Source organism: Halictus rubicundus, chromosome 16, assembly GCF_050948215.1.
Source record: "Halictus rubicundus isolate RS-2024b chromosome 16, iyHalRubi1_principal, whole genome shotgun sequence".
In the NCBI taxonomy this organism is placed as follows: domain Eukaryota; kingdom Metazoa; phylum Arthropoda; class Insecta; order Hymenoptera; family Halictidae; genus Halictus; species Halictus rubicundus.
The window spans coordinates 3,109,477-3,131,413 of record NC_135164.1 but is presented as its reverse complement, the minus strand read 5'-3'; positions in this window follow the sequence as shown (position 1 = coordinate 3,131,413).

Genomic DNA, 21,937 nt, shown 5'->3' with positions numbered 1-21,937 from the left:
AGCCGAAGCTGATATGACAGAAAAGGGAAAGGTCCATTGTCCCCTATATTCTCTATGAGATTTCGCGACGTTTTTATCCTATAAATTAGCCCCTCATTGTCTACAGAAAACGGAGCCTTCGACTAATGTTAATTTAATGCCCGAAATCCCGGCGTGCATGGAAAATCAGCACGCTCATAATCGAGCAGTTTGATTTATTTAACATTGTTATGTATGCTACAATTATCAACAGCTTGATACCGTACGTGTGCCTGCACTAATTTGACAAATTTAAATTTTAGAGAAGGAGTTATACGAAAGAGGTTATACGTAGCATTCGTGACGCATTTTTAAAGAAATTTTGCAACGTTTGAAATTTGATATTCTGTAATGTCAGTTTTATGAAAGGTAGTCTAATAGAATATAAATTTGCATAAATTTCCGCGATCTAATTATACCGCATAATGAAATAAAGCCTGCGATGGTGATTTCATTTGCATGTATTTCATTCTAAGTTATGCGTTAAAATTATAGTGTGAAATGCGCGCGAACCATCGCGCAGATTTAATTACCATAATCAATCACACGGGCAGCTTTAATCACTCGAATATGATAAATTAGTACGAGTTATTTCTGCTTAACGCGTATCAGGAGCTGTTCGATTCTTTATTGTTACTACGTCGAATTTATTTATACTTTCGCGTTATTCGAGATATGTACATTTTAATACTAGAACTACCGAGCCCTAAACGTGACTTAGACTTATTCCTTTATGATAACAGCTAGATTGAATTTGCTCAGGTTTCATACGATTTTTATGGTAACATATACTCCAAAGAAGAGATATATTACAAAATTTTTCGTGAAAACGTTTTCATAGTTTCACTAATTGTGAAAGAAAAAATCATTCACCAGTCATTTTGACTGGTTCGGTAGTTCTAGTGTTAATTATGTGTACAATGAAGAGCCGCGTAACATCTACACAACGAAGCCTATAAAATTCATAAAATTATAATGAAACTCCCAACAGAATTGTTTACAGATTAGAATATAATGCAAATTATTCATTTTATGAAATTACGTTGTTGAGCCTCCCTGCCTGTAAACGCCAGTCAACCGAATGCCTTTAGAAACTTTCTTGACATTGGTTCTTGAAACTACCCAACTCTCCGTGCATGTAGACCTCGATTTTAGCTGGCAACTTGTTAGACATGCAGCGACTTGCATTAATACTCGAACACACCCTTTAAAACACAATAACTTTTCCAAACTCGGGCCAGACCACTCGGATGTTTTCGGGAAGTTAGAGACTAGAGCCGATTGACTACTAGTCGACTGACGGGCTACTTGTAACTTCTTCTCTGCCCCTGTCCGCGCCCTTTCGCAGGGCCTTATATAAGAGTACAACTATGGAAGTTTGGTGGGGATGGATGACACTAGCCCTTAGAGATAGGGAATGACGTGGAGGTCGGAGTTTTCGCAGGGTTGGACTTTAACATGAAATCTCTGTACCGGTGAGTAATTTTGCCTTAGTCTAGTAGATGAGAAAGCCCGTGAGTTCTGACTCATCTATTTGTCTGACTTATCTATAGAGAATAGATAAGTCCGGTAGTCTCGCATAACACTACGCAATCACGTAGAAGTTCAAAAACCACGGAAGTGTCGATAATTTTTCTTATTGTCACACTTTTGCGTGAGATAGAGAAGAAATGGCATTCCGGTAGTAACATTTCGCCTGACAGCGATCCGACGATATGTAGTTATTACATATACCGCCGCCCCCCCTCGTATGTAGCGTGTTCCATGTACTTTGCCGAGGCTTGTGTAGCCGAAATTTCCTCCATTTGAAAGTCCCCCGCGGCCCAGCTTTGTGTCTAATGTCGTAAAGGCGATAAGACGAGAGGCTTCCCTAATTCGATTCAAACCGAGCCATCTTCCAGGACGCGAGTCTCTCGCAACGTCCCCCCGCCCCACCCCTGTTAAAGCGCGGGAACAAATTACGCTTGAAAAATTTCATGGCGATGGACCGCTTTCATTTCGCTGAATATTTATGAGTCGGAGTTGCGGGGGCGTAGAAAAAAAAGAAAAAAAAAGAAAAAAACGCAAAGTGTACCTTAGAGATTCCCGACACAGGAGACCCGCGCGCGCGCGCGCGTCGGCTGAATAAAACAACCGGCCATATCGCGATACGATATCGAGTCTCACCTCGTAATTTCTCGTTCGAGCCCGGCGAAAACAGGCCGGCTCTCCGGTATATCGGTATCGGGAATCGGCGGAATTAAAACCGAACGCTTTGAACTTACCTTTAACCCCGCGGACACGAACGGTCCGGGGAGTTCTGCTCCCCGACGGTATTGGCAAATCTACACTTTCACCATTCAGAATTTCGCTATTCAATTGCTCCCCGCGGCCGCCGAGAGAAAATCAGATTACGTTTCGATAATCGCGCGTTAAGTGGTTTCGCTGGTTAGACGCGCTCTAATTACATTTGTCCATTACCAATTCTGCGTTCCGATTATCGGCGAGCTGTGTCGTCGGCAGACTGCGAAGGACGTTTCTGCAAAATATATGCAAAATGCACGCAGAGTGTAAACAAAATTTACTGAAAATAGTGCACGATGGTACACTAAAGTTTCTATATTTTGTTTCGAGCAGATATAACAGTTAACCCTTATCGAATGGCACTTTAACTTACTGGGTCCAATGCCGCGTATAATCATCTTGTTATCTGTACATGCGTAGATGGAAAAGATCAGTAAATTCGACTTTTCTCACATCTATCACTCCTGCTTGGTTACTTAACCCCTTGACTTGTACGCTCGAGTTAATTCGAGCGCGCTAAACAGGTTGTATTTTATGCTGCTATAATTTTTCACACTCGAATATAATCGAGAATTGAAAATAACAATGTGAAAGCAAAGAAAAAAAAAATCGTTTTATTGATATTTATCATTTACATGGGATTGTAAGCTATAACACTTATTTATTCAAGAATAAAATATAGCCTTTCTCCATGGAACAAAAGCACAGTATATCAAAAATTGATTTTTTTGGCCGGTTTTAAAAAAAAAACTGTGCGTTAAGGGGTTAAAACCGTGCTAGGTAGTTCTTGTTTTAAAGGGTGTGGTGTTTTGAGCGGTATAATAAACAGTTGAACTTGTTGATAACAATAACTTTGAATTTAATGATAACAACTGTACACAGATGAGGTGTAAATACGGACTAGCTGAAGACTGAAGATGGGTTTTTAGGGGATGAGAAATTGGTGGTGGAGCTGGTAAATAGTAGTGGGAGAAAATTGGGGGTGAGTGTTTAGAGGTTGTCCAGACGCTGTCTTAAGTTGTTACTGTTATGGTGCCGGAAACTCGCAGAAAATCTGGGACGAGTCCCGTCGCTTGGGGCTCAAGAGTCTTCGACTCTTAGGCTAATTTATTGCCTCTAGTAAGGGTGGTCGAAGTGATTGGGACTTAGTGTCAAATTCGAGAGACACTTTCGTGGGTCTCTCATTGCGTTGCGTCCCAACATTATCCTTGTTGAATAATGAACAGAGTTCGCTTGCAAAGCGAGAAAGAATATTTATTAATAGACAAAACTGAGTATAAGTGTTTCTTGCCGGTGCTGTCAACTCAGCAACCGTTTCGCTCGCAGTGCTCGTACAGAACTGAGCTACGCACTTCTGTTCGGCAGAAGTCAGTAACGGAGAAATTTTACCTGCCAGCTTTTTGGGAAAACCAGCCGTTACTTGGGTAACTGACGGTGGAGGGTAAAAGCGTTTTTTATGGCAGTGACCCTCATAATTGCCGGAACGTCATCGGACGCACGTAACGGTCAACAGGGTTTTTTTCCGGGATCGAAGCAGAGAAAGCTACAATGAAGTAGGGAGCGTCTTCAATAAATTCAAAATATAACCTAATGGTTCATGCAAGAACGCAACAATCCTATTACTCTGAATATACAGGGTGCGGCCGGACGGGTGCTACAGGGGATGATTCTACATGTAAAAATAAGTCGGAAAAAACGAACAACAATTTTTCGTTCGACGCCTCGTTTTCGAGAAAACCGATTTCGAAAATGCAGCAAATACGCATGTTATTAGCCAGGAATCGTTTGACGCGTCTGACCATGGCCAACCAATTCTACTTCCTGCGTATACTAAAGCACGCGAAACCGACAGGATCTTTAACCTGTTAACCGGGGAATTCCCTTTTTAATTACGCAGCATATAACGGACGCGAACTCTTTCACTAGGACGTGTAAATACGTCACGCCCGGAGGATGTAATTTCATATTATTATTTTTTTTTATTTATGCTTAAAATAAATGAAAAGACTATGAAATGTATATTTTTTCGTTTATTTATATATAAAGCACAAAGGAAAATACAAAATTACAAACAAATAGAAAAGGACGTATTCATATGTCCTACCCGTACCCGATATTGTTCACGTTTGACGTATTTATACGTCCCGCTCGGTTAATAGGTTAAACTCGATTTTCTCGAAAACCAGGTGTCAAACGAAAAAATGACTTACAAGGGAACATATTCAGATGCGAAAATCCGATTTTGATGAAACTTATGGGAGCTTCTAGTTCTTTGAAAAATATTTGACACGTATTTTTTTTTATCGGCAGACATCCACTTTGAAGGGGTGAAAACAGCCCTCAAAGTTGGGGTTCAAAACCACATTTTTTGAGATATCTCGGAAACCAGAGATCGAAAAAATTTGAATTTTTTTTTAAATTGTGTGTTTTTCAATGGGAAATGTAGTCGCGCAAGAAAATTTTAACAAAAGTTTTTTGTTTAAACAATATATTAAAATTTTGATTTTTTTTTGCAGTTTCTTTTATTTATTGTTAGTTCATTTTAATGTAAACTTGGGTGTGTGATCTTTAATCCAAAATAGGGGATACATGTTTCAGGATTTTCTTTTTTTTTGCCATTTAACAATAATTATGCATAATGGAAGATAGTCTTGCACCTGGCGTGCGTAGGAAGGAATTCTGGCTTGTTTCATCGAAATATAAGCATTTAGTATAAACATAGGTTATAAAAAATAGGTTATATATAGCATTTCAGAAGAACACGAATATTTTCAAACATTTCTATTGGTTGTTAGGGTGAGAGAGTGGGAAACGTAAGGTGTCTTAAGAATGTATAAATATGGGTACTTTGCTACGTGTGCTATTAGTCTTTCTGCATTACGGTTTGTAAAGCAACGTGGATATTAAGAAGTTAATGGGCTGTTTTCACCCCTTCAAAGTGGATGTCTGCCGATAAAAAAAAAATACGTGTCAAATATTTTTCAAAGAACTAGAAGCTCCCATAAGTTTCATCAAAATCGGATTTTCGCATCTGAATATGTTCCCTTGTTAGTTTTATATGTAGAATCATCCCCTGCCCGGTTGTACCACCCGTCCAGCCACACCCCGTATATTAATAAATTTTCACTAAAACATAAATATTTTCCTTTCTATACCTGATATCAAAATGTTGAATCTACAGTTGCTCTTCGTATGAAACATAGCTTGGACCCGGTGGGAAGTAAACTTGAAATACTCTTCCGGACCGTTAAGGGTTAAACAATTGTCCATATGCCTTTGGAGCGGGGGTGTACGTACGTATGCAACTCCTTCGAGCGTTAAGCGTGCTGCGCGTGAACCGATCCAAGGAGAATTCAAATCAGCTGGCGCAGAGCAGAAGGATACTCACAACACTCCCTTTGCCATTTGCAAAGTCCTTCCTCGAACAGTTAGCGTAACAGCGCAGGTGGGGAATTCCACCTGAATGATGGAAGGTGATTGCCCTTGCCCTTGGTCACTCGCACGCAGGTCAGCTGGCCAACACGGAAACTCGCGTGACAACCACGATCTAAGAAACTCGACACACGGTACACAAACCCACATACACGCGCATCCACACGCACGCACACATACACAGAGCCAGATCCTAGGATGAATTCGGCTACTCTGTGGAGAAATTCCAAGCACGCCGTGCTGGTTCCGCCGAGGATGAAAAGGCCGGCCGCGTGCGTGCACGCATACCTCGGTTAGCGTGATCCTAATAAATTTACCACGCTAAAAGCTTTATACTGGCCGGAGGACTGCACTTCGCTTTGTGTTATTAATTTCCCCGGGAATTTAACATGATTTTGATTATTGGCTAAGCTACCTCCCGGGAAACTATTACCCAGCATTCAGATTATCCAGTGTCCGACCACAAGGGAATGCGTCGCTGATATATGAACCGCGCCACGAATTCGCTCTGCCGATGGTCACTGACCTTTTCACAGCCGGATATTTTTTCATAAAAATCTAGAGGACTATATATAAAAAAAAAAATAGTTAAAAACCTCTGGTCTCCTGAAGCAAAGTTTACACCGAAGAGGAGAGTAACTGTTAAATACCAAAATTAATAATCACGGTTACACTGTTCGGACCAGTTGCCTTCTTACACTCTTGTAACTGCAACTTAAGGCATCTCGCTAACTTTAATTCATTTTAACGATAAGGTAGAGTGACCAGGTTACCGACAAAAATAGGCGAAAAATGGTTTTACGTGCCTCAACTTTTCGTCCTTGTACGGGAATATTTTTCGCTGGGAAAGGGCTCGTTTGAAAGAGGAAGGTTCGATCCAGCGCGCGCTGGTCACGAGCTGACGAGATTACGCAGACATTTGGTAACATAAGCGATAGAAGTAGGCCAAAAATTAACGATGTGCGTGCCGTGGAATCCAAGCATTTTTCTGCCGTTGGACGAGTTTTCTGGATGAAAATATCTCCAGCTACAAATTGAGCTATATTTCGTCTCGATTCTCTGCGAAATAAAGCGAAAAAGTTGAAGCACGTTTCTGGCGTCGGAATTCATAATATCGATAATACAGAGCAACAAAGTGTGACAAGTTTAGTCTCAGACTTAAGACCCGTCGGATCAGGACCAAGACGGATCTTAAGTCTATGTCTGAAGTGTGCGGCAAGTGTGTTTTTTCGACGATATATTTAGGTGGCCTTACTTATAAGGACCACACTGTATAGAATTTATAACGAGACGCCGAGCATTGCTACGTTGCTGGGAATGCCACTTTAATCATGTTCGAGAGACACGGAAGTTTCTTCGCCGGCTCGAATCTCCATTAATAAAACGCCGTTGTTGGGAATGTATGCTCCTTGAAACGGGAGAGAACGATAATGTATGAAGGTGAGACTATAAATTCCGGGTTCAATTTCACACGAAAACCACAGTACCAGCCACTGGCAATGTACATCAGCTGAGACCCCTTGCCTTCCATCTATCCAGCTTATCTTAATCTATCGGATTTTCGGCGAGAGTGCCAAGAACGATGGCAGCTTAATGTATTAGAATCAGTCGGATGTACTCAAAATGCTCAGCCCATGAAAAGAAGCAAAAACACTTAAAATCCGATTCTCATGTCGCGCAAAAACTCTTTCGTTGCCTTTCGAAAGAACCTTTGGAAAATTCTAGGTACTCAAATATTATTCAGTGTTTGTTGCATTGTCCGAAATTCGGTGAAACAATATTCCGGAGAATATGGTAGATGCGATAAAATTTGCCGGCGAAATTCACGAAATTTTTGTGCCACGTACTTTCAATTTTGCCGCCATTTCCACTCGCTTCAAGACCTACGGCCAGTCGATTTTCGGGATATTCAGAGTTTCGAACGTCTCCCGAACCGATAAACATTACGAATTCAGTCTTCGTCTACTTCGGTTGGCCGTCCGGAACGTGATTGATCTTCCAAATGAAAATTTCCTTTGCGAAAGCTGTCCGAGCATTTTCTGCACGTACGGGACGAGAAAACAGCTTCCCCGCAAACGGTATAAATATTGTTTGCGGTAACCGTTGCTGTATTTCCTTTGCGAAACTCCGGCAGCATCAAATGCCGAATCCCACTCACGGTTTTTTGCAATGTAAAAGTGAAATACTTTTTGCTGCTGACTAACATTTCAAAATTACACTCCGAACATGTGGCGAAAGGTTCGGTGACTGTTTAGGAAATTTATAAAATTTAAAAAGTCGGTGTAAATACTACAATCAATCAGCAAATTACAATAAAAACGTGAATACATGTAGACCCCAGTATAGTGTACGACCGGCCGGTCTGCCGATATATAATAACGTCAACACGTGACCCGCAAGCCGAAGGGAAACGAGCGTAACTATTCCATGATCGATCTTTTCGGTCTCGCGACAGTCACGAACAATTTGTTTCGCCGCAGTTGTGTCGAGACTGCCGCAATAATTACTCTTATCGGAATATTGTTGCTCGCGCGGGAGCCAATATTTTCTCAGCATGATATTGTAAAAACACAAAGTGACAGCGGGAATCAATAGCAACGGGCGTTTCCATATTTTTCGCTAAATGGTAATTTCATTCCGGGGAATCGATATTTTAACAGGCGCTGTTACAAAGTGAAGACGCTGCACGCGTCGTGTGACGTATGTGCGCATTATTGGACAACTATTACCGTATGAAGCAATAATCGAATCGTAAGCAATTATTTATTAATAGCTATCTACTGGAATTTTTTTTTTTTTGCTAGCATGTGAAAATTCCAATGGAATTATTACTATTGAAATCAAATTAGTTCGAGCACTTTTTAATGTGGCACAATTATTGGGAAACTTACTAACAAGGTTTAGAGCGTCAACGTTTTCCTAACGTTCGCAAAATCGTGTGCCTGTGTGAAGAATAACTTAAACACAACAACAGGTTCGGTCGAACTTTATATTTCGCCGCAACGCTGTAAAAATTTAAATGAACAGAACGCTCGCTTCACAGTGCGCCACTAAAATTGCTTCCGCATCCCGTCGCTAATGGAATTTCTGTTCAAGCAGATCGATTATTACCATTAATAGGTCATACTGGATTTCCACGGGGGCTCGCCAAGTGCTGCAATTTCCATCTCACTTTCGATCCCTATCGTATTGGAGATTGATCATATATATAAATTTTAATATAATCATGCCAGACAAGCGATACAATATATACGATATTCGACGTTCGATCGACGCGCACTCGACGCACATCGAATTATTCGTTATTGTTGTTTAGGAGCATCGACGGCTACGATCGTTTTCGAAAATTCCGATCGAGAAGTTAACAGGATTTAATAACAGATATACGGGGAATTGACATGGCCCTGACCCTCGTTATCGATTTAATGGTATCGAGGTGTATGCGCGGTCTGATCATAAACAGCCGTGACTACTGGCCGTATACGGTCGACCTCATACTACTTGCCGGTTTGAAACGATTCCTTCGGAACGCTAGCTGGATCGAACTATGGCAAAAGTTTTGCACGTACCGGCCTAGCGTAACTGCTAAAACCGACGGGTCTCGCGAAAGAATCTTGAAAACGTTCGCTTGTAATTATTCAATCAAGGAAACGTTTTAATTAGTTATCGACACTTGGCTGTGTTTGCCGGTGGCCTTTACCTGCTCTATATTTCTCCAATTACACGCTGCTTCTACGATTATGTAAACATTTCGCAACAGAATTTTATTTCTCTGATTATTCAATAGATTAATTAAACGCAGCCCGTAATCGAATCAGGAAATATCGAAAAAGTCAGCAGTGCGCCTGATTTTCCGAGAACGTAGTTCGCGAAATATTTGAACAAGAAACAAGACAGTGAAAAAATGTCAAATTAACAGAAATTTTCCATGCAACTCTGTCACCATTCTATTCTGAACTAACGCCTGTGGAGTACTGTTTGAGTTCCACGATCGTTACAGGCAATTCAGATGTTACCTGGTTATAGCAAGAAATAGAAACTGTAATATAATATTTGCACACCGTTGCACCAGTGTTTACCCCGAGTTACGTCCTCTCGTCTTACGTCATTTCGCAGTTCCGCCATTTCGATCGGCAACGCGACGTGTAACTGTTTGCCAAATGTATCACATTTCTGTCTCTGTGTGCTCAGACAGTTCTCGCTTATTGTTAGTACAATCTACTGTAATATTCTACTGTACCTATCTACTGTATCAATCTACAGTAATAGTTAACGTCAACTAATTCTACTAACTTAAAAAAAAAAGTCGCCTTACGTTGCCTGCTTTGGCACCGCTTAAAACAAAAATCCAGGATGGTACTGTATACAGGGTGTTCCAAAAATGTTATACTTCCTTAACAGAGGTAATCTCCGCGGTTTCGTTAAGGAGTAATTAACGAAAAACACGGACCAATCAGAGCGCGGATACAGCAGGCGGATTCTGACTCGGCCAATGCCAAGGCCACGCTCAGCGAAAGTTGTCGCCGAGCTGGGATCCCCCTGCTATAGGCGCGCTCTGATTGGTCCGTGTTTTTCGCGAATAACTCCTTAACAAAGCCGCGGAGATCACTCTTGCAAAAGAAAAAGTTACTTCAAACGACCTCAGGAGAAATAGCCCGTTCAAGGAAACGTAAAATTTTGGGACACCCTGTATTGAATGAAAACACAGATTTCGAGGTATAACGCGGCCGAAATTAGAACCGCAGGCGCAACGAAAAGGTTGTAGAAGCTTCGCGAACGAGAGCTCTCGAGGAAGCATTGCGGGGCACGCGGACAAGTAAATAACATAAAAATTCCAGCGCGCTCCAGAACGAACGGTCGACACGCAACTCGGTGATAGCGTTGTCTGACCATTATCAGGTCGTAACTACAGTGCGCAGGCATCGTCGCTCGGTCCGATACAATCGGTCCGCAACCGCTAACAATGGCCCGGCCTGTATTTGCTGTTCTTTTCACCGGCGCGGGGCGGCGCATCGATGTAGGTCATGGTGACATTATATTCAGAATTTTTAACAGTGCCGCCGATGAATCCCTGCGCTCCGTCGACCGTCTGTTTCTCTATCTTGTGTTCCCAGCCTCGTTCCCCGCCCCGACTCCCCTCCGCCCCGCGATCATTTTCTTTTCGCGGCATTATGAAATCCTACCGCGGCGCACAAAAGCTCCCGTTGAGCGTCTTATCGCGACGATACGCGCTCTCCGATACGAATATGCAATACTCTTAAGACCGGCACACACGCCGCTGTCGATCGCCAATCCAGCTGGAAAAAATTCTAGACATTCGTTAATCAATACACATATAATAAGTTTATCCTTTCGTTCTTCCATTTATCTTGAGGAAATAATAACCGAACTGAGTTTCACTGTAAACGCGAGGTTAAAATTTTATTCGCTATTTACAATAATTATTCACATTATTTACATTGGTTACCTGTAAACACAAGAAACGACATTGAAAGTTATTATTCCACAAAGATTTATATGTAAGAGAGTGACACTTTATTCAGGCAATCGTAATCAATTAGATTTTGTAATGCGCGTCGCTTTTCTCTCTACTCTTATCAGCTGTCAGTCCGCCATCTTGTTCTACAGACATGCGCAATACGTATCTAATTCGAAATGAATTTTAACCCTTAGCACTCGAATGGCGACTGTAAGGCGCCGCTGAAAATTGCTGTATCATTATTCAAAATATTTTTTACCTTATTAAATTCGTTTGTATTTAATAGATTACTAAACACTTCAGTATTGTACGAATAAATTGCACCGTTCTCGTATGTATAACATGAAAAAGAATATATAGAAGGGAAATATTCTAGGTCGGAAGAAATGTTTCGTTTTGGAGTTAAAATAGCTTCGAGCGCAAAGGGTTAAAAGGAAAACGATAAATTAACATAACTTCTATCGTATTTCTTTTACACACATATGAAATCAATACAAAGGTGTGTGTGTGTATGCAACTTTTTAACGTGTTCTATTTACAACGTGGACCGTGGAATTTTTCTGGGGAGACGAAAGCTGATAAAGAAACGTTTTTCTTTAACACTAGGTTTACGGATCATTAAAACTGAGTATTTCACATTACTTTATAAAAATAAGAAGAATGTGTCTATCCAAATTTTCAGCCATTTTTAAAATAATATGTACCTAATATAGGGGAAGGAGGGGATTCAACAGTCAAGATTCTCCAACTCCTACTAACTATATTTATTCGATTTGTTTTTTTAATATAAATTCAGGCGCGTGTGCGGATGCCGTGTTGATGGGTCGCCGGTTCGCTGGTAACTAATTACCACGATTCGTTTCTTTTATGCAATTAAAACAATTCACCTGGCAACGATAAAACACACGAGTCTTCTCGTTGTACCTTTGTCACCGAGCTGTTACAATCTTTGCCACGACGCGCGAGCACACACATACACACATCCATACTGAATGCTAACGCGCCCGCAGTCATTCCGAACAATCCTATTACCAATAATTTCCTACACTAAAGAAATAAGTTTGTTGAGTAATTCCACGCAGATGGATCTTCACAATCTCAATAATCAGAAATTAGAAATATTAGAACCCGTCCTTTTGACGGGTCCCGTAAACCTAGTGTTAATTAAACTTTGGAAATTGGAACAGCAGAAAAACTATTTTGAAAGTTCTGAATATTATAATTGTAAATATTGTAATTGGTACAAGGTCGCGGTTTGCGTCCCCTAAAGTGGATCCCACGGATTGTGAAACTGCCTGTACAACGAAGCACGACATTTGGAGGTTGTGCTTTTGTCGCGGACTGTAGCCAGCACCGGTAGCGATGGGGCTAAGCTCGTCGCGAGTGTGTACACAGTGAACTTTGCTATCATCACTAATTCGTGGAGAGGCCGGGCACGTGACCGGCCGACAATGGACCCTTTCGTAGCCCCGAGGTTTGGCCGAGCCCCTCTATTCTTTGGCCGAGGGGCGTAATCAGTAGGACCGATCCGCGGAATTTGGGTTAAAGCATTTTTGAGCCGGTTTGAATGGATTGACAGGAATTCCGGAGGGCTCGGCTCGGCTCGGCTCGGCTGGATGGCTGGCTGGGCCGAGACACACCGGCGGAAAGTTAATTTCGGCTACGGTCCCCGACTCCCGCCGCCATTGTCGAGCACCGTCGAGACTATCCATAGGACCGCGCGGCATAGAAAATTATTCCCGTTTCGCGGTTGCATTGTTCGCAGAAATTGATCCCTTTGAAGTATGAGCCGGGCGAGAGCCTGACGTATTGTTCGTCGTTGCCTTTTATAAGACACGACTGTCGGAGGCGGTGAGCAGTATTATTTGCATTTCGTACGAGTGGATCGCATTGTTCTGGGAATTTCATCTTTCTAGGATCCGGGGGACATTTGCGACTTACCGTGTCACACCCGCCGCACAGCGCCGCGACGCCCGCCGTCTCGAGCCCTGTCCTTCGAATTTTATCCTCGTCGATGCGCGAGGATCGTTTCTATTGTTGGCCGACGATGAGACATGTTATTGCTAATTGCTCTCGTTTGTTCGACTGACAAAAATCTTTTTCTGGTTACTGGTTTATTCTTCTCTTTATATATTTTACATAAAGATGCCGTTGAAGAGCCTGAGCTCTATTTGCCCAATACAAACCGGTCGATATAAAGAAAATCTTTTTCGAATCTCTCGTGACACTGGGAAAGCGGACGTGTATACACGTCAATCCGAAACTCTATTGCGGCGCGGTTAACGTTAATCAATTGTTAATCTCTTATCGAATAAAAATGTAATTCTTTCTCATTTAGATTTAAAAGGGCTTTGGCTTTTATAATAGCCGCATTTGGCCTGCGTTCGATGTGTATATTCGTCATTGCTTGATTTTAATTCCGCGCCGTGAGGGATTTTTGAAATTAAATTCCACGCTTAGCTGGTTAACGGCTGCAAAATTAACGAAATTAGACGTTATGGGTTTTTAACTATTTTTGGGTGGTAACTTTTTGGGTGTACAAATTAATTTCCCTCACAGAACCTAACCCCGATTGACCTTCTCGCGACTCCGGTCATATGGCGGCGTCTTTATCCGTCGAAAACGCTTGAAATCTGTTGAACCAGTGAGTTCCTAACCTTAAAACTTGGATTTTTGGCATTTCCTCGTCAAAATCTCGAGGTCTACATTAAAGGAAGGTAAAAATTTCTGGGTTACCAAGATGAAGTTCAGCCCAATTAAATATCCATCGTATGCATGGAATACTAGATTCTAAGTGTTCATCGCGAGTCTGACTCGTACGTGAAGGGGTTAACACTATTCCTACCGACACTTCACGTATACCTATTCCAACCGCGACCGGTCAGATGACCGGTCTTTAGCACAACTTATATTTTTTAATATAGAATGAAGATAATAGCCAATTTGACAGTATAAAAATATAGTTTCTTTTATTTAGGAGTATATAATGTACATTTTATTCGTTTTCACCGCATAATATTTCGTTTACTATACCCTGTTGGGCCTGATGTTCCCCTAAAAATATTATGAATAGGTGCTCTTCCAGGATTAGACCCTTCTTTTACTTCTTGCCAAACAGTTCCGTCTACAGCAGTTTCGATTACCTCTTCCTCATTCTCACTATCGGAACTAACTAAAAATCTCCTTCTCTTTCGTCCTCTACGTACGTTCGAAACATTCTGTTCGTCCTCATCGGTGTTCGAGTCGTTCTCAAATAGATCATAATTTTCCGTATTGTCATTTTCAATATCAAAAATTTCGAACGTCTTGACATTTTGGGAATGAATATTCAAGGGATAAAATAAAAACTAAAATATAAAAATGTGAATCAAGATGGATAAAAAAATCAACAAAAGATAAAATGTGAAACTTACTGCGAAGTATTGTTGGTTTGTTCACTTTTTTGAAAATGACACTTATAACACGTAATACAATATAAAATAAAAGTAGAATAATAATAGAATAAAAATAGAAAATAGTAAAAGACTGCCGAATAAGCTCCTTGTAACTTTCACGTTTTGATGCTCTCTGTTCAGGTTACAAGACTTTACCGATTTGAATTCGTGAGAAGACGTCTAGGCATCCCTTTCGGCTATGATTTTATTTATTTTACAGTCATAGTAGATAAGACGGTGTAAGAAAATCCGAGGTTCTGGACCGTTTCGGATAGCAATCAGGCAAATAAACACCGCGAGGCCGATAGGCGAGCGAAAACTGTAAACACTTTGAAGTGCCGTAAAGCAGTCAAAGGCACTGGAAGGCACTTTTCGGCTAAAATCATGCTACAACTGCCTTACCTTTCGTTTGTAACGACTTTATAGTTTCGGAATTGAGTCTTTGAAAGAATACTATTACAAAAAGATATAAATCGTTCTACCGGTCAAATGACCGGTCGCGGTAGGTAAGACAGACTAAAAATTTTTCTGAGAAAATAAACAATAAAAAAAGAAGTGAATATTGAAAAATGTATTATACGCATATTTTAGGAAAAGTCGTGAAGTTTAAAAGCGATTCAATTACGTTGTATATAGGAAATTCTATTCGCAATTTTAAAAACGGTCATTTGACCGGTCGCGGTAGGAATAGTGTTAAGAAACGTGCAGTCCTGTAAGAAAAATCGAACGGCCGGTTAAAGTAGAGCTTGTTAAAACTATCAGAAACAAAGTTACAGCCCGGTTTGCTGGACTCGCGTTATGAAATAACGAGGCAGTAAGAAGCGTACGTAAGGAGGGCTCCCGTGTTAGCAGGGCAGAAACTAACGACGACAATTGTTTTTCTGTTGCAGCGACCACTCGATAAGCAATCGCGTGGATCGGCGGGGTTATCCGATGCGCTGCGAGTGCGGCGAAGTAACGAGGCCGTTATGACGACGCGAGGAAACGGCTGAGAGTGCCCTGGCCACGTCGCAGTCCGACTTCTAGGCCTTATCCACTTTGTTCCAGTTCTCTCCCGCCCTCGGCCGTTTGTATCACCCCCCGACCATTTCCCATCGCGAAGCCATCGCACTTTGTACGCGACAACCGAAACACCCAACCACCCCCGTCACTATCACCAGAAACCGACACGCAACACGGACACACGTACGCACACACACATACACACAAACACACACGCGCCCCCACACGCACAGACACAGAGATACACGTGTACAAACCGACGCGTCCGGAGATCAGGACGCGGATCAGAACACAGAAAGACACACACAAAGAGAGAAAGAGAAAAGGGAACGATCCGTCGAGTTAGGAAAAAGTTCCTCCGCGCGTACACGAGAAGATCATGATCGGAAGGGAACGTAAGTTTGCGAACTGTGGCCTCGTCGCGTCGGGGCAACCCTCCCCATTGATTCATTGCGTGACCGCAAGATGTTGCGCGCCACGGGTGTGCTTTAGCTGAATCTGATTTGCGGCTGACATATTATTTGTTCCTCCTTCGGACCGAGCGTCGGCTCGAGCGGAGAACACGCCTAACGCGAGGCCTGCGTTACAATAGCCAGAACAACCGAAATCACTTGTAATTGGTTTGGGAGTCGGGAAGACACAGCCGGCTCGCGAATAATCACCGAGGAACGTCGATGACCATTCCCGAAGAAACTTTCTCGTTCGAAGATGTTCCCGCGCTAGCGATTGTGCTTAGGTAAGCCTAAAAGTTTTAAAACGCCTCGCTTGAAATTGTTAAGCGAGGACGAAGAGCGTCGACGGTAATTTCGGGAGCAATGGTGAAAGGGACGTTTCGCCGTTGCTTCGCGATAGCAATTGCGCTCAGGAAGGCCTGAAAGTCTTGCGAAATCGCTTTGAAATTGCGCGCGATGGAAGAAGATCGAATAATTAATTGAAGTGGTTCGCGGTGGCAGCCGCGGTTAGGGAGACCTGCGAGTCTCGGAGATCTGATCGCCTAAGCTTGCAGCAACTTGGTTTCTCTAGAAATCAACCGCACCTCTTAATTGCGCTCGCGGTTTGGACGATTCGCGTTCGCGGCAACCTCGCTGGATAAGCTAATTTCTGAGCATCGTTCGAAGTTTAATCCCCGAAGTAAATAACGCAACAGTTGCCCGCAACTTTCGTCGCTCACGCGTCTCAAATTGCGGAGAGCCTCGCGCAGGAAATATTACAGGCAGCCGATGACCTGCTTTCGCCGACCTTCCCCGCGAAATTGCATCGCCATGTCAAAGTTTTCTGATAGTTGCCGGCCATTCTAGCTTGCCCCCGGGTGGCGACTAGCAGCTCTATAATTCATTTGCACCCCGGCGCCGCTCTTCGATACGCGAGATACGTTTCTTGATCAAAATTCGTTCGCTGCCTCGGCTTCTATCATCGCCGGTCTACCCGGAATGGTAACCACCCGGAAAAAGGTACCAGAAATATGCGCACGTCGCTGTTCCCGCCGAAATTATTCACAAGGTACACGGACGCGTACGCTCGCCGCGGAAAGTATGTTGACAAGCCCCCGAAAATGTAGTTTCTCGCCGGCGAAATGAGGCTAAATGATCGACGGGTGACAAAATTATGTGACAAAATAATTGCGGTTTTTATTTTATTCAGTTTTATCAAAACGTAACGGCGGCTCGATCGCAACTACGGAAAACCCGGAACAAGATATCCCGAAGTTCGTCAACATGATTTCCGTGGCAAGTATAAAACCAATTACCGCGGAGCGCCACGGGGAAAACGGGAAACGAACGTCCCCGACGAATTGTCGTTTTACAATGTACATTGTGCGCGCAGGGTCCGGCAAAAATGTAATTAACGATCGAACTCCTACTTCGATCATTAGTCCCGACTAATAATTAAATTCCCGTTTCAATCGGTAATTGAGACGCACAGTGGTCCGGATCAGAATATTTAGTGACATTTGATTATAACTTCTGAACTGTAAGAGATATCGACACGAAATTTGGGCTGAATAATATATTATCATTATGTTACAAATGGGTGAAAAAAAAATAAAAAAATTATTTTAGCAATATTTACTTTGTATTTGTTATTACATACTTTATGTTACGTAATTATTAATTCTTTTAGCTTCTTGATCTAAATTTCTAATTTTCTTTGTACGTGATTTTATCCGTATATTAGATAGATAAGGATCGGACGTTAGGAGTGTAGTCTAAGCACTGTATCTTCATTTGCTAAAGTTCGAGAACATTTTCTGGTATTTTTATATCTAATTGCTTTAAAATCTTTATGTCGGACTTCTTGAGCGTCCTCAGAAAGCTGCCCAATTGGTAATAGTGCCCTTGGTATTATAACATAAAAATAACTGTAATACAAAAAAATTGCTCCGAATATCTCACTATGCACGCTTAGACGATTCTCTTTCAAGTGAATGCTAAAAACACGTCGAATATATTGTGACAGTCGAATGTGTAGCGTAACATAAACATTGCATACAAAGTATTGCAGAGTAGGGCGATGGATTCGAACCGCAGCTACACAGGAGTATACATAAAACTATATGGACGGACTGAACATTGACAACATTAGATATCAATAATTTGTGAAGTGGGACGAGGGGGGAACTATTTCTTGTGTGATTATATAAAAGAAGATGTACTGTAAATATTGTAATTGGTTTTAAAGCGGAATCCTGTGGAATTAAAAAAATATGCTCTATTAATGTAGAAAATTTCGCGAATTTTTCCTACTATATTCAACATTATTTCTTTAATAGAATACGTGCATGAATTGCTATTAAAAAACAATACTTTTCATCGCAAAAGTCTGCTCTTCAATTTAAAAAAAAAATCGAGAGAAAATATTAAATAGGAGCGTCAGGATATCTCATTAAATAGAAACAATTTTTGTGGCGAAAAATGCTGTTCTTAAAACGTCCAAGTTTCAATGTTTATTGCAGCCGTAATATTGATTAAAATTTACTAATTTTTTCATTTTCGAGGTCCATGGACATTTAAGAAATAATGTTCGTTGATTAGATATCGATACGAGAAAGTACGTTTTTGGGCTAAATGTCACTTATTTTTCCGATTCGGACCACTGTGGCGACGTCGCGATTAAACGCGTCCCATTTGGACGATCGGACAATTAACTGCTGAACTTCTTTCTTTAGCAAAGTGTAGTTCGTAATTTTGTTTATAGTTCCAGTAAATTCAGGAAAAAGATGAAAGAACATAAAGTTGACTTGTTGAAATAATATTTTCTGACTAATCTGCTTGCTTGGTGGATCAGTTAAGTTTCATTAATCAACCAGGAATATTACATAGTCGATTAACGGGCAGCTCTGCTTGCATAGCGTACGGAGTCCCCGCATGCTAACCGTCGATCGTCGACGAGCATGGTCGACGACAGGCATGTTGCCGGGCGCGCACGAATCAATGCCGTCACGAGAACGTCCGAACGGCAATTACGATTGATGTCTCGAAGCAGCCCCGGATGTCGCGCGGTAATCGAGTGCTGTTGTTGCTCGTGACGTTTGCGTGGGCCGTCGTGTCTCGCGAAGAAAGTGTAAACTCCGATGATAACCATGTGCGGGAGTTTGCACGAATATTCGGAAATTCGTGAACACGGTTTCCCTCGGTTGTAAACGAGAGCCCGCAAGTTGGCTTTGCGCTCGCCAGTCGTTTCTCTTAATCAAGGAAACAGTTCTCTGGAACTCGTCCTCGGCCTACAATATCGCGAATGGTTTCTCTTGATTAGGTACACCATCGACTCTGGCCTATTAGCTCGGAAACGATTAATTCCTGAAAGGCTGAAACTTTTAAGCGGCAAACAATTCTTTTTGATGGAGTACACGCGCGAAAGCTCAAGGAGAATATTTTCTATTGAAATCGCAAGAAGCGTTTGTACCACGTAACGTTTGGAAATCAGTCGATTTTATTTTATTGGATGGTAACATGTGAAACGTTTATTAACAACGTTTTATCCTCCCTTAATTCTCACGTTTACATTGAAAATAATTTCACGGTTTCTCGCGGTTCTCATTTGATCAAAAAGAACTGAACGATTGCCTTCGACGAATAAACGTTTCATTTCCGTTTACGGAGTTACGAGGAACACTATTTTTCTATTCGTAGAGCCTACGGTCATAGCGTTTAGCCACGTCTTTCATAAGAGCGTTAGAACTATCTCACACGGAACGCTGATAATAATTGAATGGAAAATTGTGATTTTACATGTTACGACCCAATATTGTTAACGAGTTTTTATTAACGAGCTCATCTTTACAAGCACGCCGAACGCCAACATCCCGTTTTTGGCGGAGCGTAGAAAAATATCGAGGGATCGTTCCCTTGCGAAGAGAACACAAGGAACAGGATCAGGAGCGTCCTGAAACTATTACGTAGAAGTTAGGTTACCGAGTAAGAGAGAGAGATAACGTAAACGGCGATAGTTTAAACGCATAACTGCCCAGTTAGTTGGACGAAAGGAGACCGAATCGAATAGTAGATTGAAAATTATATTAACAATTATTTTTCCTCGAGTCGTAAGAGGCTGGTAGGAGGGTTACTGTCGACCACCATTCTCCTCGAGATGATTCAAAATATTAGGTAACTACATTAGCAGCTGAACTTCCACGCAAATTTAATTTAACTAGTTTGATTAAACTTTCGCTCAGGGGACCAATAATTTTTAACTTTTCCGAATTTGAGATTACACAATTTCACCAGCAGATGATAGAACTGTAAGTTCTGGTGTGCGGAATTGAAATTTCAGTGCGTGGTGTGCACTCGTTTAAAAGTTACTGGCTGGTTCGACAGGTAAGGACGCCGCCATATTGCTATGTACTCGGACATCGTCCAATGAGCGCAGTCGCGAGAAGGTTGCTCAGGCTGTGTGCCTGTCGAAAATACTCGAAATCGGCCAACTTTAAACACGCATAACTCTTGAACCAGTGAACACCGCGCACCGAAACTTGGATTCCGCGCACTAGAACTTAAAGTTCTATCAATTTGTCGTCGAATTGTATAATATTACACTCGGAAAGGTTGTAAATTTTCGGTCCCCTCAGTGGAAGTTTAACCAAATTAACTTCTCAAACGAAATTTTCACGATTCGAATCTATTACCCGTGAAATATTTCACAGTTTATTCGAGAAAATTTGACATTATTCCTGAATTTGGTGATTTTCAACCGAGTTTGAATTTTCGAATGCGCTCGACATTCCCCGAAGAACAAACGGCGCGGCGCGGCGCGGCGCGGGGTCCAAAAGCCCGCTGGGAGATTCCGTTCCGGAAATTCTTCGGCAAAATCAGGAAATTTGCTCAAACAATTCGCGATTCGTTTAATAATTTCCCGGCTCGCGTAATGCATTCGTGCACGGTCCGTCGACCGTGTTCGCGGTTCGTCCGAGGTATTCTCGATTTACGTAATAAATTCATGATTCGCTTGAAAAATTCATGTTTGCCAGTTAAGAACACTGGTCAGCACTTTCGGCGGGGGGTTTCACGTGGGTTAGGTGCATCGAGTCTCGGTGCACGTCATGGAAAAAGAAGAAAAAACTGAAGTAAAAAAAAGGAAACATTCCACCGTCTCGACGGGTCGACCTTTTAGAGATTATGTTCATTTGCATATTACCGGGGAGAGAGGGTCGGTGGAGCGCGCGCGCGCACGTGTGAGTGTGGAACCTTGCCAAGAGCGAAGAGAATTGGGGAAGCCCGCGGTTCTGCTCGAGATTGTTGATACCGCAACTTTCGATAGCGAGTAAGCGAAAAAAAAAAAGGATTCGTCCCTTTATTATGCACCGCTGCGGACGGGCGAAACCGTGATGCCCCAATTGCGCCAAATATTCCGCTATAACACGCCAATTGAGGGATTCATAACAGAGACGACCTTCATATAATTCCTTGGCATCCCTGAAGAGTTAACTTTCGAACTTGCAGAATGCTCGCGAGAAGTATTCGACCGGACAAAAATATATTTTTTACTTTGCACATTTTGCATATGTTTCGCACATACTTTTTGAGATCACGTGCAAGAGCAGATAACACGTTCTACATATATTTATTTCGTAAAGTATACGGGAAGTTTATAGGAAAAGGTTAAGCTTTACCCGAGGAAACCAGAAATTTCAGAACATTTTCACCCGAGGAGCGTACGAGGGTTAATTTTGACAAATATTGGTGTGTCAACTTTTGGCGAATGAAACGCGCTATAATTCTTATCAATTTTGCGCCGGAATTCGCTCGGAAATATGCAAATACGCTGGCCGTCGTCGACAAAAATTTTCCGCACA